Source organism: Hemitrygon akajei, chromosome 10 (genome assembly GCF_048418815.1).
Source record: "Hemitrygon akajei chromosome 10, sHemAka1.3, whole genome shotgun sequence".
In the NCBI taxonomy this organism is placed as follows: Eukaryota; Metazoa; Chordata; class Chondrichthyes; order Myliobatiformes; family Dasyatidae; genus Hemitrygon; species Hemitrygon akajei.
The window spans coordinates 81,705,473-81,722,704 of NC_133133.1; the positions used below are offsets into that span (position 1 = coordinate 81,705,473).

Sequence of the window (17,232 nt, forward strand, 5' to 3'; positions counted from 1 at the left end):
TCCTGGTCAAGCAGCTTACTTTCTTGTTGATCTAATATTTTTATCTTCTTACTTAGTATCCGTTCCATGTTTTGCACATGATCTTCCACCTTCTCAATTTGTGTCTCTGCCACCACTATTTTTTGATTGACGTTGGCAAGCTCTGACTTGATATCACTTAGTTGCTGTTTCATATCTTTTTGGAACTCCCGTATCTCTTCCAGAATTTTTATCATATTTGCTGCTTTGCCTGAATGAGGCCGATCGTCAGCCTCACTACCACGCGTTCGGGTAGGAGAGCTGCTCGTTGCACCGTTCTTGTCCACAGGCTCCGCAGTGACGCTTTTTTATCTCCATTCTTTTTCCCCATTCTTGCCCCCCTTATCAATTCAGATATTTTCGAAAGATCTTATATTTGATGGATTAACAGGACAAAATATGCATTTTTCCAGAGGAGCTATTGATTTAAGCTGCCATTCTGGACAATGACGTCACTGGAACCCCCCCCCCTTCAAAAAGCATTTCATATCCATTTTGATATTATTGGCTAGCTTACCTTCATATTTCATCTCCTCGTCCCTCAGGGTTTTTTTTTAGTTGCCTTTTAATGCCTATTAAAAGCTTCCCAAACCATTTAAACACACTAATTTCTGTTCTATTATAGGCACCCTCTGTGACATTCTGCGTTCAGAATATTCCATTTTCTTTGAGATATATATCTATCCTGTGCCTTCCAAATTGCTCCCTGAAGCACTTGCCATCCCCACTAGTATCCCTTTCTGATCAACTTTGCTCAGCTCCTTTGTTATGCCTCTGTAATTACTGTAATATTGAGACATCTGATTTTAGCTCCTCCCTTTCAAAGTGCAGGGTGAATTTGATCGTATTATGATCGCAAGGGGTTCCATAGCTTTAAGTTCCCTAATCATATCTGGTTCATTCTCTAACACACAATCCAGAATTACTGCTCCCCTAAAGAGCCATCTGGGAGTCACTCCACAAATTTTCTCTCTTGGGATCCAGCATCAACTTGATTTTGCTGATCTATCTGCTTATTGCTATCTGCTATAATATTGCCTTTCTGACATGCATTTTTTATCTCACGCTGTACTTTGAGATCACATCCTGGCTACTTTTCTGAGACCTGTAAATAACTTCCATCATTGTCTTTTTATACTCGCAGTTATTTAACACTACCCACAAGGATTCTATGTTTTTTAAATCCTTTTTCACCTCAATCTAAAGACGTGCTATTATTTTTTTACCAGAAGATCCACACTTCCTCCTCTGGCTACCTGCTTGTCCTTTTGATAGTGGTTGTTACCCTGGAGGTCCTGCTTTTCAGATTTCTACCTACCTCTCTAAAATTTCTCTTTAGAATCTGCTCTCTTCCCTTTCCAATGTCATTGGAAACCAATATGTACCAAGGCATATGAGTGCTCATCCTCCCCTTTAGAATGTCATGGAAATTATTCAAAACATCCCCGATCCAGGCACCTGGGAGGCAACATACAGTCCGGGTGTCTCTATCGTGCCCAAAGAAACTCATCTCTCTTACTGTGAATAATTAATCTCCTATCACTGCTGCATCCCTCCTTTGTCCTCTTCCCTTCAGAGGCACAATGCTAGACTCAGGACAGAGACCCTGTCGTTGTGGCTCCCCCCTGGTAGGGTGACACTGTTCCCTCACAGTATCTGAAATGGTACAGTATACTTGTTATTGAGGGGAAAGACCACAGGTGTAAACTGTACTAGCTGCCTATTTCCATTCCATCTCCTGATAGTCACATATTCACCTGATTTCTGCAACATAGGGGTAACCACTTTCCTACAGCTCCTATCTATCATCTCCTCAACCCCAGGAGGCTATTTTACAGACCTAACTAGGCACTTGCAGATGAGCAAGAAAAAGCTTACCAGATACTTACATCACTCAAGCCTGTTGAGCCAAAGCCAAAAATTTCCTCACTATGGTGCTGCCCAAATCCAACAATTGCCATTCCCCTTGCAACAGCCTTATTTTTATTTGACTTTGCTAATGAATCCTGAACCCCAACTGGCTGCTGTTCATGCTCTGAAGCACTGATGTTGTCTGTGAAATACACAGTGAATGGTAAATATGTTAGGCTTTGCCTTTTTCAAGAAAGTAATAATCCCATGATAGTATCTTATCATTGACGGTGCCCCATCTGTTGCACAAGCAATGATGTTGGTGAGAGAAATGTCCTTCTCTTTGAAAAATTGTTCAACAGCCCAAAATATTGGCTTCTCCTTCATATGTTTCAAGTTCCTTTGCAAATAACAACTTTAGATCCATGCTTTCATCTTTTTGAAGTGAACATAACCAAGAAGCAATGATTTGTTGCCTGGCAACATGGTCACAGTCAGCTGAACTTCCCATTCCCATTCCGACATGTCAGTCCATGGTTTCCTCTGCTATTGTGATAAGGGACCAGTCAGGCTGGAGGAGCAACACTGTATATTCTGTCTGGGTACCCTTCAAACTGATGGCATGAATATCGATTTCTTGAACTCCCTTCAACATTCACCATCCCCTTTTGCCTTTCCATTTATGTCTTTCCCTATCCATCACCTCTCTCTGGGGCTCCTATCCCTTTTCTTTCTTCCATGGCCTTCTGTCCTCTCCTTTCAGATTACCCCTTCTCCAGCCCTGTATTTCTTTAACTAAACAAATTACCAGCTCTTCACATCACCTCTCCCAGTTTCAGATTTCACCTTGTAGTTCTTCCCCATCCCCCCCCCCCCCCACTTTCTAACTCTGACTCTTCACCATTTTTCCAGTCCTGACGAAGGGTCTCAGCCAGAAACATCAATTGTACTTTTTTCCTTAGATGCTGCCTGGTCTGCTGAGGTCCTCCAGCATTTTGTGTGTGCTACTGTGTAAATATATCCACATTGTATAGAGGCACAAGTAACTGTTGCACATTTAACTAACACAGGTCCTCAGCAGTGCTTGTAAATATAACGCAGAATAAACATAAGGGACAGTTGTCAATAATATGTCTACAAATTAAGATTTATTGTTGAAATAAAATTTTAATTAATAATAGATATATTTATATCTATCTAAATTGTTCAGTTGAGTTAACACACACACAATAAATCACAGCACAGATTATCCATTCAACCAGAAGACAAAGAAGCAGAATTAGGCCATTGAGTCCATCAACTCTGCTCTGCTATTCAATTGTGGGTGATACCCATTCTCCTGCATGTTCCCAAGAACATTTGATGCCCTTACCAATCATGAAAATATCAGTCGGAGGTCACGTGATGTTGTACCATTGATTGTGCGTTTCCCTGAAAAACTCCTACAAAAAGTTCTTTACAACCTGTTTGTCAGGCTCTCATATAATCTTAGCAAAAGCAATGGTTAAAAGGAAAAATCGTGGAAATCCTACTGGCGCTGGTGCTGCCGGCCTTGCACTCCCAGGAGCGTCTGGAGTTGAGGGACGTGGGAACAGTGGTGGTGGGGCCTGCTCGTCGGACAGTTCCTCTGAGCCGGCAGAAGGCCTGTGGATGGTGGCAGTGCGACGTGGTGATTGCTTGGGTAGCGACCTCGTGACCATGATTCATGAGTTGGCTGATGCAGTCCGGACTTTAACCGGTAGGATGGAAAAATTCGAGAGTCATTTAGACCTTATCGTGCAAGAATCTACGGAAATGAAGCAGACTTTGGAGACTTTAAATTTGCGAACCCAGGATTTCGAAAATAATACGAAGGATGTTGTGAATAGATTACAAAGCCTGGAAAAAGAAAAAGACTCCTGGAGGACTGAGAAAGTAAAAATAATGGATAAACTAGACTCCCTTGAAAACTATAGCAAAAGAAATAATATCAAAGTAGTGGGTTTAAAAGAGGGACTGGAAGGAAGAGACGCAGTAACTTTCTTTCAAGAATGGATCCCCAAAGTTCTGGGGGGAAAGCATTTTGACAAAGAATTAATTATAGAAAGAGCTTTCAGGACTTTAATTTTCCGACCACCTCCAGAGCAAAGGACACGCTCTATACTGATACGCTTTTTGAAGTATCAAGATAAACAAGAAGTATTACAAGCTGCAGCAGTAGAGGCCAGAGAGAGAAATAGCCTATTAGAGTTTGAAGGGGAAAAGATATCCTTTCTTTTCCAGATATTAGTGTGGCCTTGTTAAGAAAAAGGAAAGACTTTGACTTAACAAGGTTATTAAAGAATAAAGGTCTTTAATATTCTTTATTATATCCAGCAAAGCTGAGAATTACTCTTTCAGATGGAGGGAGGAAATTTTTTACTAACCCCCAGGAGGTGATAAACTTTATTCAAAAAATATCTGAGACATCGTGGTTCAGAATATTCTTCTGGAACAAGAGGCCTAGAAAGATGTATCTTGGACAAAGCATATGAAGAAAATTATTTGATTTTCTTTATTAATATAGATTAACTTTAACAACATTATAATCTTGGACTTTGAATCTATATGATTATAGATGAAGACTATTATTATTTAAAATATTGATTATGGATGGACTTTTTGAATTATACTACTTAAGAACTATATAGTTCATCTAATTTTATTGTAACTAGTATGAATACCTTTGATTATATAGATATCATCTTTTGATATGTTTAATTTTTGGTATGCTGGATATGTATTAAGTTACAATATTTAGGGTTATATTTAGTATGTTTTGAATTCTCTTCTTTATTTGGATATATTGCTATATTAATGATATTTACTTTCAATATTATAGATATGTTAGATATTTAGTAATAACGGGTGTGGAATATAATTTATTTTTACAGATGTTTAATTAAAGAGTTATTGGGGGAATGGATAATATTTGTCTTTTTAAAAAAAAGATTAATTATGTTATATGTTAAATAATGTCCATCTTTAGTGTGATGTTTATCGGACCCCACAGTAAGAGGGGTTAAGGAGCTATGGGCTTGGAGTGCCAGTTGGGAGGGTTTTCCTCCCTTTCTTTTTCTTTATTTTTATTTCTTTTTTTCTTTTATTTTTGTTTCTCTTTGGTTTCCTTTCTATTTTCTATACTCTATTGAGAATGGCACCAAATATCTCAGAGTCACTCAAAGAAGTGGGATTAACTTAAACTTATTTTGTGGGCAGGATTTATCAACTCAGTGATGATTTCAGCTTCCTTCAACTTACATTGACGTTGTGGAACATCATCCATCTCTGCAGGGGCCAGTCTCTGCAACCTTTCTCTGAACGGGGTATCATCAGTCATCCGGATAGTGTGATACCTGCTCTTGAAACAATCCACACCAAACTCGTCAATAGAAAGGACACCTTCCAGTTTCAACATCTTCTCTACTAACCTCCTCTTCTAATCCCCAGTTACCAGGGAGACCTCAAAGTTGATTGACTCAGCAGTCAACTTCCCCCTTTTGCAATTAGTTACTCATCAGTTTGTCTCACAGGATCACAAGACATTGCCGTCACCAGGAAGAGATGCGCCAGGGACAACACCCGCCTGAAGATGACCTCCCTCTTCGTAGTGTTTCTGACAATCACTGCCATCCTGTTTGCCAGTACATCCAAGGGCTTCTGCAGTTCAGGCCTCACCAGTACCCCAGCAGGCATGCTTGACTCCTCTTCATGGACTTCCAGAGCATCCACCAAGAGGGCCTTGCCCTCAGACACTCCGGGAAATTTGGGGTTTCCTATCACTCATGCTACTTCTCCAGGCCTTGGCTTTGACAGGGTGAACCACAAGAGCCCCCCATCTAAGCTCATTATTCGGCTCTGTACAGCCACGCACTTACTCAAAAGCACCTTGAAACACCGGGTGAACGGACAATGTCTTCAGAATGCTCTCTCTTTGCAGGCTTCCTTTTCTTCTTCTTCTTCCTTGAGTTTTTAACGGCAGTTGGCATCCACATTGTTGCATTACTGCCATCTTCAGGATTTACTGTCCCTCATTGTCCATTCACTTGACTGCCTAAAGTCGTCTTTCCAGTCCCGTCGCCTTTAAAAAACTAAACAACCATTTCCTCCCCGATCACTCTCCCCACATTCCAATAAACCTTTAACACTGTTCTCTACCAGTCCTATTTTGCGTAATTGTTGTAGCATTTGTTGTCTTTCCTGTGCAAATTTCCTGCATGAAATAAGGATATGCTCTACTGTTTCAGTCTCCTGACATAGATCGCAAAAACCTGTCGGATGTTTATTTATGATGGCCAGAGTACCATCAAGGTTGCTGTGCCCAATTCTCAGTCTACTTATAATTACTTACTCCTTCTGCTTTACTCCCTTACTCCTTCCCATATCTTCTCTGTTCTGAACTGAATGTAAATGTCTTCCTTTTATTCCTCTATCCCAATGCTGCTACCACTGTTGATTTATCCTTCTCCACACTATGCTCTTCCCTTCTGATTTTGATAGCTTAATATTGACCTCTACAGATCATTTTTTGACTGCTGCTTTTGCCAGCTTATCTGCTGTCTCATTCCCCATAATACCCGAATGTGCTTGAACCCACATGAATGCGATATTTTTGCCTTGTCTAGCCAGTCTTGAATTTGCAAACAGGATTTCATAAAGCAGATCCTGGTGTCCTCGAGCTGCACCCGCCTTAATGCTTGCAAGGGCCGATACAGAATTGCTACATATCACAAAATTACTACAGTCAACCTGCTCACTCCATTCTAGTGCTAACAATATGGCAAATGTTTCAACTGCATAAACACTCAAGCAATCCGGTGTTCTCTTGCTAATTCCCACTTGATAACGTGGCACAACAATTGCAGACCCTATTGCACCCGTTTCTGGATCCTTTGAACTATCCGTAAATATCTGTACGTCTTTATATTTACATTCCCTATTGTTACGTATTCAGGCAACAATAAATATATGTGAGTTAGGCAAGGGTTTTTATAACAAATAACACGTTTATTAAACACCGAAAACAAACCGCCCAAAATTAAACAAACACTAACGTAACCAGAAAACAGCTGCTGTGCGGCAGCTTAACAGCTCTTAAAGCGATGCAGCTCAAACAGTTCTTAAAGCGATGTTGCAAAAACAGTTCTTTAAAAGTGGTATGCCAAAAGTTCAAAATGCTCACAGTCCATTTAAAAGGAGAGACTTTTTAAGGCGATTTAAATTCTCTTCCACATCGTTTTCCTTCAGTTTCCAAAGTCGAACTCTTCCCACGAAGAATTTTATGAAACGTAACAGCTTAAAGGCACTGACCTTTCCTTTATCACACTGTCCTCAATCTTCTGCTATCCCGCAGAGATTAACACGAGAACAGTCAACGAATTCCTTTCGAATAAGGATTAAATAAGGTCGAACCCATTTCACTGTCGAAAATCGATTCTCCTCGATCTTTAACTCCCGAACTCCAATCTTCACTCTCCACTAGCAGTATTGTAAAGAAACTGCTGGCAATGACCTTTTAAACTTTAGGCATTAGATAAAACTTCATCTTTCAACTAAACTGCGTCATCACATTAAATCACGCAGTGGCATGAAGTCAACATGGCAAATCCAACCACGAACTGCCCCCCCTCACAGGGTGGGGTCTTCCTTTTATACCCTGTAAAAAAAACCTGTCACATGATCTCTACTGGTGGGAAAATGATGTCACTCCACCATCACAAGACCATTACCTCAAGTCCAGTATAACTTCAACCCCAGTCATGTGACAAGGGTACCACTGTCATGTGTCATGAGTACATAACACTATACCTATAATATTCACTGAGTATATCAGCTGTTTTAGTACTGCATTTAATTGTAAGCAGTTCCAAATCTACAGAGGGATTTTCTAATACTCAGAAAATTCTGACAGGCCACACCACACTTGGACAAAACTCTTTATCATATACACCCATATCTTTTTCTGTTTGCTCTCCTGTCCAGCCAAACTTTCTTTTTGTGTCCTTTCCTTCTCCCAGCATGTCTTCAACACCTTTTTTGTAGGATGGCTATCACCATGCCCCCTTAAATTAATCCAGTAATTGGCCTCCAGCTGTTTACATCGCAGCCCCAATGGCATTTCATTTGCTTCAACTTGGAGTGCACACACTGGGGAAGTTCTAACTGTTCCCAAGCACACCCTTAGAGCCCGAGCTTGCATGATATCCAGTTCTGCTAACACAGATTTTGCTGCTGACCCATACACAATACTTCCATACTCTAATCTTGATCTTATTAATGCTACATAAATATACTTGTGACGCAAAATCAGCACCCCATTCCAAACCAGCAAGACACCACATGACATTTATCACATTTTTACATTTAGCAACTACATATCTAACATGTTCTCTCCATGTTAATCTCAAGTCAAAGTGCACTCCCAAAAACCGAAAACGTTCAACTCTCTCCAGGTTATTTCCACACAGATCAGATTAAGTCCCCTGAGCTTTTTCCTTGTAAAGAACATGGTTTTTGTCTTCTCCACTGAAAATGTAACACCTCACTTTGTCCCCCACTCTTCAACTTGATTAATTTCATCTTGCATTTTCATAACTATATGTTCAATATTTCACCCTCTTTTCCATAAAGGCCCATCATCTGCAAACAATGACCTCCCCACATCCATTGGTATATTTACAAATATATCATTTATCAAAATGGAGAATAAAGTTGGACTCACTACACTCCCCTGAGGTGTCCTGTTTTCTACAACATGCTGGCTTGATAGCTCTGATTATATCTTCACCTGAATAGTTCTCCCATTAAATTTCAATTAACCCAATTGAACATTGCCCTCCTGATTCCCATTAAATGCAGCTTGATTAGGAGCCCCTCCTTCCATAACATATCATAAGCTTTCTCAACATAAAAAAAAACTGCAAACACTGTCTCTTTATTTACTTGTGCTTTTCTTATTTCATCCTGTAGACACACCACTGGATGCATAGTATTCCTTCCTTTCCTGAACCCGCTTTGATACCTAGCCACCATACATCTACTTTCCAGAAAGTACACTAACCTCTCATTTATCATATGTTCCATAAGTTTACATATATGAGACATCAAGGCAATTGGCCTGTAATTTCCTGGCCTGCTGGCATCTTTTCCAGGTTTCCTTATTGGAGTAATTATTGCCTCTTTCCAGCTCCCTGGTATTCTCCCTTCATCCCAGACTTTGTTATTCAGAAGCAGTAGTTTCTCCAGACTTCCTTCACTCAGGTGTTTTATCATACTATAGCATATTTCATCTTTACCTGGTGCAGTCCTTCCTGTTCAATCCAGTGCCTTTCTTAATTCTCACATGCTGAAAGAGACATCTTGCACACTGCCAAGGTTAGTTTTTCTACGTAAAGCCTCCATATTTTCAGCTTTTGTTCTCTCTCTACCTCTTCTCCCCTTCTCAGGCAAATTATCAGAACTATGTACCATAACAAAAGTACTTGCCAATAACTCTGCCTTTTCCTTATCTGTTACTGCAGTCACATTTCCATGCACCAGAACTGGGTACCTCCACTCTCTCCTGTCCCCTCCCACCCTTTTTATCATCCCCCACACCTCTCCTACTTGGGTTGTGTTTCTGATTGAATCACGATACATTTTCCAGTGTGACCTTTTAGCATGTCTTATTGTTCTCCTTACTACTGCCTGAGCTTGTTTGTACTGAATCATCTGTTGGAAGTTACGAGTTTTTTTTAACCAATTTAAAAACCTTATTTCTATTTCTCACTGCTTCCTTACAATTATCATCCCACCATGGCATTACTCTCTTCTTTGTTCCTCCTTTACTTTTAGGAATGGATTCTAATGCAGCTGATGTTATACCTTGTTTTAATATGCTGTCAAGTGTTTCTATATCCATCTCATCACTGGCCCGACTTAGATATGTATCACTTTTTTCCAGAAACTTCTCCCAATTGGCTTTCTCAAGAATCCATTTCCCACCTATATTCTCTGTGACCAATGAGGAAGAAATATTTATCTTGCACCAGATTGGGTAATGATCACTCCCTGCAGTTCCTTCTTGGTACACTAACCACTCACATACTGATGCAATAGAATTTGATACTAATGTACGATCAAGCACAGATTCTTTACCTGTATTAACGTCAATTCTAGTACTACTGCCATCATTTAGGCACACTAAATATTTCTCATCTAGCAACTCCTCTATTACTTGACCATTGATGTCTGTTCTGTCACTCCCCCATAATACATTGTGTCCATTAAAATCACCACACCAAGTGACATTACTACTACTCTGCCCTTTTATCTCCTCAAGCTTGTTTAACTCTAGCCTTTTGCATGGACTATAATAATTCACAATCACCAACTCTTTCCTTTCAGCCCATACTTTTACTACCATACACTCTTGTTCACCTCCTATACCTAGTATTCTATAAGGAACACCTTGCTTTACATAAGTTGCACATCCTCCTCCTCCCCCCTTTCTCCTGTCTCGCCTTACTGCCTCATAACCATATAAAACAAAATCTAAATTAGGTTTTAACCAGGTCCCCTGGATACACACAACATCTGGCTTTTCTCTCCTACTAGCTATAAACTGCTTGAAACCTTGTCCATTACTAATCAGGCTTCTTGCATTCCATTGAAGAATTAGCATTATTAGTAATATCAACCCACACATCCTAGCTCTTGTCTTGACCGTACTGAGTTCATCATTTACCTCTTCCCATTTTAATGCTATCATACCCAAATGGTGCTCTGCAGCTTTCAGTTTTAGATTTGATCTCACAAGTTGCATTTACCACTCCTGCTGTTTCTTCTTCTCTATCTCTCTGGAAAGTGGCCAGTGAGTGAATGGGCCAGTGAAGGAGTGGAGATTTGAAGCTTTGACTCAAGAGATTCTGGCAGTTTTGGCAGTTGGACTGTGCAATCAAGTCAATCAAGATTTGAATAGCTCAGACTCAGCAGAAATCAGCTGATTGGGCAATCGAAGTCAGGTGACCAAGCAGTTTGAAAAGCTCAACCAAATAAATAGAGGGTTACCTCAAGCGGAGCAACCAGTGGAATGTGGCTAGTGAGTGAGTGAGCCAGTGAAGGAGTGGAGATTTGAGGCTTTGACTCAAGAGGCTTCGACGAGAAGAGGCAGAGGACGAACTTGTTCCCAGTTAGTCTTTACAATGCCTCCTGAGACGGTGATGTGCCTGTCTTGTGAGATGTGGCAGTCTTGGGGGAACTCCCCTCTCCCGCAGAGTCACATCTGCCAGAAGGGCATGCAGCTGGGCAATCTGGAAGACCGTGTGAGGAATCTGCAGCAGCAGCTGGATGACCTTCGACTCATAAGGGAGAATGAGGCAGTCATAGATGAGAGCTACAGGGAGGTAGTCACACCTAGGCTGCTGGAAGCAGGTCGTTGGGTGACAGTCCTAGGGGGAAAAGTGAAGGAGAGTAGACAGGTAGTGCAGAGCACCCCTGTAGCCATTCCCCTGAATAACAAGTTTACCGTCCTGGATGCTGTTGGTGAGGACGACAGACCAGGTGTGAGCCACAGTGGCAGGGCCTCTGGCACTGAGTCTGACCCTGTGGTGCAGAAGGATGGGACGGAGAAGAGGAGAGCTATCGTCATTGGAGATTCTAAAGTCAGGGGAGCAGACAGGAGATTTTGTGGACGTGAGAAGGACACCCGCATAGTTTGTTGCCTCCCGGGTGCCAGGGTCTGGGATGTCTCTGACCAGGTGCATGACATCCTGGTACGAGAGGGAAAGCAACCAGAAGTCATGATACATGTTGTGACCAACAACATAGGCAGGAAGAGGGATGAGGTCCTGAAGTATGAGTTACAGGAACTAGGCAGAAGGCTGAAGAACAGGACCTCAAAGGTGGCATTCTCAGGATTGCTGCCAGTACTACATGATAGTGATGGTAAGAATTGGAGGAGATGGCAGTTGAATGTGTGGCTGAGGAGTTGGTGCAGGGGGCAGGGTTTTAGATTTTTAGACCATTGGGCTCTCTTCTGGGGAAAGTGGGACCTGTACAGATTGGATGGGTTGCACCTGAACTCGAGAGGGAGCAATAACCTTGCAGGTAGGTTTGCTAGCATGGTTCAGGAGAGTTTAAACTAATTTGCAAGGGGGATGGGACCCGGAGTGATAGAGCAGTGAAAGAAGTGCATGGAGTAAAGCCAGATCTAACATATAGAGAGGCTTTGAGGAAAGAGCAGCAGAGTAAAGGGTATAAAGGTAGTAAGGTAGAAGGGCTAAAGTGTGTGTACTTCAATGCAAGAAGCATTAGGAACAAAGGTGATGAACTGAGAGCTTGGATACATACATGGAATTATGATGTAGTGGCCATTATGGAGACTTGGCTGGCACCAGGGCAGGAATGGATTCTCAATATTCCTGGATATCAGTGCTTTAAATCACGACCCCACTCTGGGTTGACTTCCACGACCTCTTCTCTCCAATGTTTTCTCCCTTCATCTCCCGCTGCATCAAAGACCAAGCTCACACTGGTGTCATGCACACAGAACGAAAAACACACTCCCTTCATTAGATGGATCACATTCCAAAACACCCGTTATCTCTAACCACAACCAATAGTAACAGGGAAATCGAGGAGCAGTTAAAAAACCTACAGCACAATACAGGCCCTTCGGTCCACAAACCTGTGCCATATGGAGACAGTTTCTGGAAGGGTGTAATAATAACAGGGTTGTTGTGGTGGGGTGTTTTAATTTCCCAAATATTGATTGACATCTCCCTAGAGCAAGGGATTTAGATGGGGTGGAGTTTGTTAGGTGTCTTTAGGAAGGTTTCCTGACACAATATGCAGATAAGCCTACAAGAGGAGAGGCTGTACTTGATCTGGTATTGGGAAATGAAAACAGGGCTGAGAAGTGGCAAACGGAGTCCAACCCATATAAGTGTGAGGTGGTTCATTTTGGTAGGTCAAATATGATGGCAGAATATAGTAATACTGGTAAGACTCTTGGAAGTGTGGAGGATCAGAGGGACCTTGGACTCCAAGTCCATAGGACGCTCAAAGCAGCTATGCAGGTTGACTCTGTGGTTCAGAAGGTATATGGTGCATTGTTCATTCATCAATCATGGGATACAGTTCAAGAGCTGAGAGGTAATGTTGTAGCTATATAGGACCCTGGTCAGACCCCACTTGGAGTACTGTGCTCAATTCTGGTCGCCTCACTACAGGAAGGATATGGAAACCATAGAAAGGGTGCAGAGGAGATTTACAAGGATGTTGCTTGGATTGGGAAGCATGCCTTATGTGAATAGGTTGGGTGAGCTCGGCCTTTTCTCCTTGGAGTGACTGAGGATGAGAGGTGACCTGATAGAGGTCTACAAGATAATGAGAGGCCTTGATCATGTGGATAGTCAAAGGTTTTTGCCCAGGGCTGAAATGGCTAGCACGAGAGGGAATAGTTTTAAGGTGCTTGGGAGTAGGTACAGAGGAGATGTCAGGGGTAAGTTTTTTTACACAAAGAGTGATGAGTGCATGGAACGGGCTGCCAGCAGTAGTGGTGGAGGCAGAAACGATAGGGTCTTTTAAGAGACTCCTGGATTCGTACATGGAGCTCAGAAAAATAGAGGGCTATGGGTAACCCTGCGCAATTTCTAAGGTAAGGACATGTTCGGCACAGCTTTGTGGGCTGAAGGGCCTGTATTGTGCTGTAGGTTTTCTATGTTTCTATGTTTCTCAACCAAACACTGCTTCTACAGTAAGTCCATTATGTTAGTAATAAAACCTTTCCCAGGGTGTTACACATATAACCTATAACTAATTATTAAAAAGACAAAAATGCTAATGAAACCATATATTTGCAACATTACTCAACACACACAGACATACTGTTTGTTTTACATAATACAACTGCTATACAGACATCCACAGGATAGCTGGTGAGTTTTTGTCTGTGGAGTGTGTTGTATTACGATATACAAAGAGGAACCTCCATCAAGGGCAGGTTCATCGGGCACTCTTTAAACCTGCAATGATCTGGTGTTTATGAGCCATTGCTACAACGGTAACACAATTTAATTGATCAGGCTGATTTCTGTTTAGACATTGCAATTTCATTCATGTTCACATTTATTCCTCAATCCAACTCTGAATGCCGTTTCCTTTGATAATACAATTGCTGCTGCTCTTTTAAATGTGAGTTGTGCTTCATCTGGGAGCAGTTTTTTAATAATTTCTTGCAATGCCTTTCCATTGTCCTTTTTTATGATGTTATTATCAGATCTTTATAGATATTGAAGGGAAAACACAGCCACTAGTTTATACATAGCAATATTGCAAACACTGTGACCTTATAATGTCCAAAAAGTCTGACACTGGGCTATTGATTGACAGGTGAGCATCATTCAGACACCTGGAGATAACTTCTCGGCTCCTCTTCAAATTAGGATCACATGTCATTTATGTTTCATGTCTTTAACAGAGTTGCAGTTCCTTGGTCAGGCACAAGTGCTCCTCAGAAATGGATCAGCAATATTTCAGAAAGAAAAGCAGCAAAGGGGAAAGTTGTCATGTAGAATTACAGCAGGGTTCAGTGACAGGCCTCTAAAATATATGAACTACAGCATAACATTAGCTCACTGTATTGATGTTGGTGCTGACCAGTTAGTCAATGCCATTTGCAACCTTCACCACCCTCTCTGCACTCTCTGTAAGGTCCTTCAGTGCATTGGTCAGCATTGTGTAGATTTTGTGAAATGATGATCCTGCTCCAAAAATGGAACCACTGATGGGGATGGAGTGAAGAGCAAGTTCCACAGCTGAAACAGCTGCAACTGAATAACACCAAAATAAATATTTAATTATATCTTTATCTATTTCCCCCAGCAAGGGAGCTTTAACTACAGCCTTAAGCTCTTCCACGGGTTTGTTTGTGATGTTGGCCAGTCTTTGAAGAGAAGCTTCATCCAGCCACAGACTTTTACGGAAATGGATTATTGTCCCAATCAGTATGCTGATATCACAAGCAAGGAAGAGACCAGGAACGGGGACTGCTCCCACAGATCCCGAAAACACTGCCAACATCCAGACATATTTCTGTAGCATCTTGCTTTTCTGCTGAACAATTTCCACGCTTCGGTTTGGATAGGCCAGGACAAAGATACATTTCTTTATACTCGGTAGATCATCTTCAAGTGCTTTATTTAACTGATTGAAATCATATCGATTCTGTTCAAAACTGGATATCAGGAACACAGTTGGGGTCCGAATCCCCACCTCTCTCAAATTCTTCATGCAGGCACTCTGAATAGCTTCCAGTTCTTTATCTTCATTAATTTCATTCTCCCCCTCCTTTCTCATTGAATCAAAATCAGCATCAATCTTACTGCGGACAAAGTAGAAATTTTTCCTGAGTTGATTAATCTCTTTAGCAAGTTTTGCATCATTGTCTGTGAAACGACAAGCTGATATTATGATGAAGAAATCATATCTTTCAAATGTCATTTTCTTCAGATAAGTAGCAGCTGGAAATGTTGTTGATCCAACCCCCGGCAGGTCCCAGTAGCAGACATTGGGTAGCTTGGGATGTGGGAATCTCATTGGTTCCATTGTAGTTTCCATAAGTCCAACCTTTGCAGCTCCTTCATCCTTTTTCCGAAGTCCTCTCATGGCATTGATGAAGGTGGATTTTCCTGCACCTGATTCTCCTGTCACTGCGATGTTAAGCTCTGTCTCATTCAGTTATGCTAGCTTCTGCTGTATCTGAGATTTAATATTTCCCACCCCACCTGTTTTAAAGTCAGACTTCAGTTTGTTGAGCTCTTCCTGTGTGAAGAATGTGTCATTCTCAGACTGAGCCACCTGTTGACTGAAAGGAAACACATTCCATTAGAATTTCTAACCCTAAAAACTTTCAAATATACAGATCCCCAATCTCTTGTCATCCATCTTACTTGGGACCAATTAACCAAATAATCAGTATGTTTTTGGGATGGGGTGGTAATTGCAGAATACAGGCAAACCTACAGGACCACAAAGAATGTTTGTAAATTTCATGTGGATAACACCACAGGTCAGGCTGCAACCTGGCTCTCTAGAACTGTGAGCGTTGGAAATCTATCCATACAAGATTCAATTTATTTCATCATGAAAACTAAACAAATTTATGTCTGCTGTAACAAAGTGACCCTGGGCATGCAGTGGCACTGTACTGCAAGTGGTGCAGCCGACTGACACCACTAGTGACCTGGCTTCACTCCTGGTTTCTGGTGCTGTCCGTGTGGAGTCTGCATGCTCTCCTGTGGCCAAGTCAATTTCCCATGTGTGATCCTGCCACACTGTGTTAGTTGTTAGGTTAATGTACCCCTGTAAACTGCTTGTCCTGCAGGTGGGAAAGCTGGAAAGTTGATGTGTATGTGAGAGAGGATTTGTTAGATGGAAATAAGCAGGTGCATGGGAAAGGTGGGAATGCTCAGTGGGGGGTGAGGGTGGCAACAGAGATGAGTCTGGGTATCATAAAGAAAATTCAAAAAAATATAAGATTTGAAAGTATGAAAATTTAATAAAATGTTCATGTCTGGAATAAACAAAGACCAGTAACATGTATGTAATAAATGTCCTAGGCTGTGACCATCTCTGAACAAGGAGAGTCTAACCACCTACTCTTGACACCAATACCACACAGACTTGTCACTGTGTGCCACATACACGTCCCTACACTGTTTCTTCTTGGCTACTCTGACAGCAACTCACAACCCCCTGATCTCCACTAATAAAACAGGGCACTACTGATCAGGGACAATATCACAGCTGCTCTCAGAGGGAGTGGATAATGGATGGATTATCCTCTGAGCCCATAGGGGTAAAACTCAAGGTGCAATGACTCTGATGGGATTACATTATACAACTTCCAGAAGCAACTAAGACATTGAGGAACAAATATGCAGGCAGATTAACAAAAAAACTTACAAAAACAGCAGGGTTGTTTTATTGGGTAACTGCAACCTCACCAAAATAGACTGGTGTCTTCTTTGTGCAAGAGAGACAGACAGGGCAGAATTGTTAGTTGCATCAAAGACAGTATTTTAAAACAATATGTGGTTACTCCAACTTGGCCACTCTAGACCTGGTATTGGGAAATGTCAATGATCAGCTAACTTGACCATTAAGACAGAAAATAATAGGAATCTGTGATTATTCATTTCATTTTTCAATTTTTTAATTGATTTTCCAATAAAGAATATACAAATCAAAGGAGGTTTAACAAACAGATAATATAAAAGACATATAAACAGCAATAATAAAAACAGAAAGTATATAATGTCAAAATCAAATAGGTAAAATATTACGCTGTTATATATACAATGG

The 17,232-nt window shown here is 41.3% G+C and overlaps 1 protein-coding gene and 1 pseudogene across 1 annotated transcript in view; one reads left to right on the forward strand and one right to left on the reverse strand.

The window, feature by feature from the left end:
• LOC140734513 (interferon-inducible GTPase 5-like) overlaps positions 1-17,232 on the forward strand; it is a 423,537-nt gene that overhangs the window by 198,277 nt on the left and 208,028 nt on the right. The gene's annotated exons all lie outside the window — the stretch shown is intronic.
• Positions 14,530-17,232, reverse strand: part of LOC140735021 (interferon-inducible GTPase 5-like) — a 43,195-nt pseudogene continuing 40,492 nt past the window's right edge.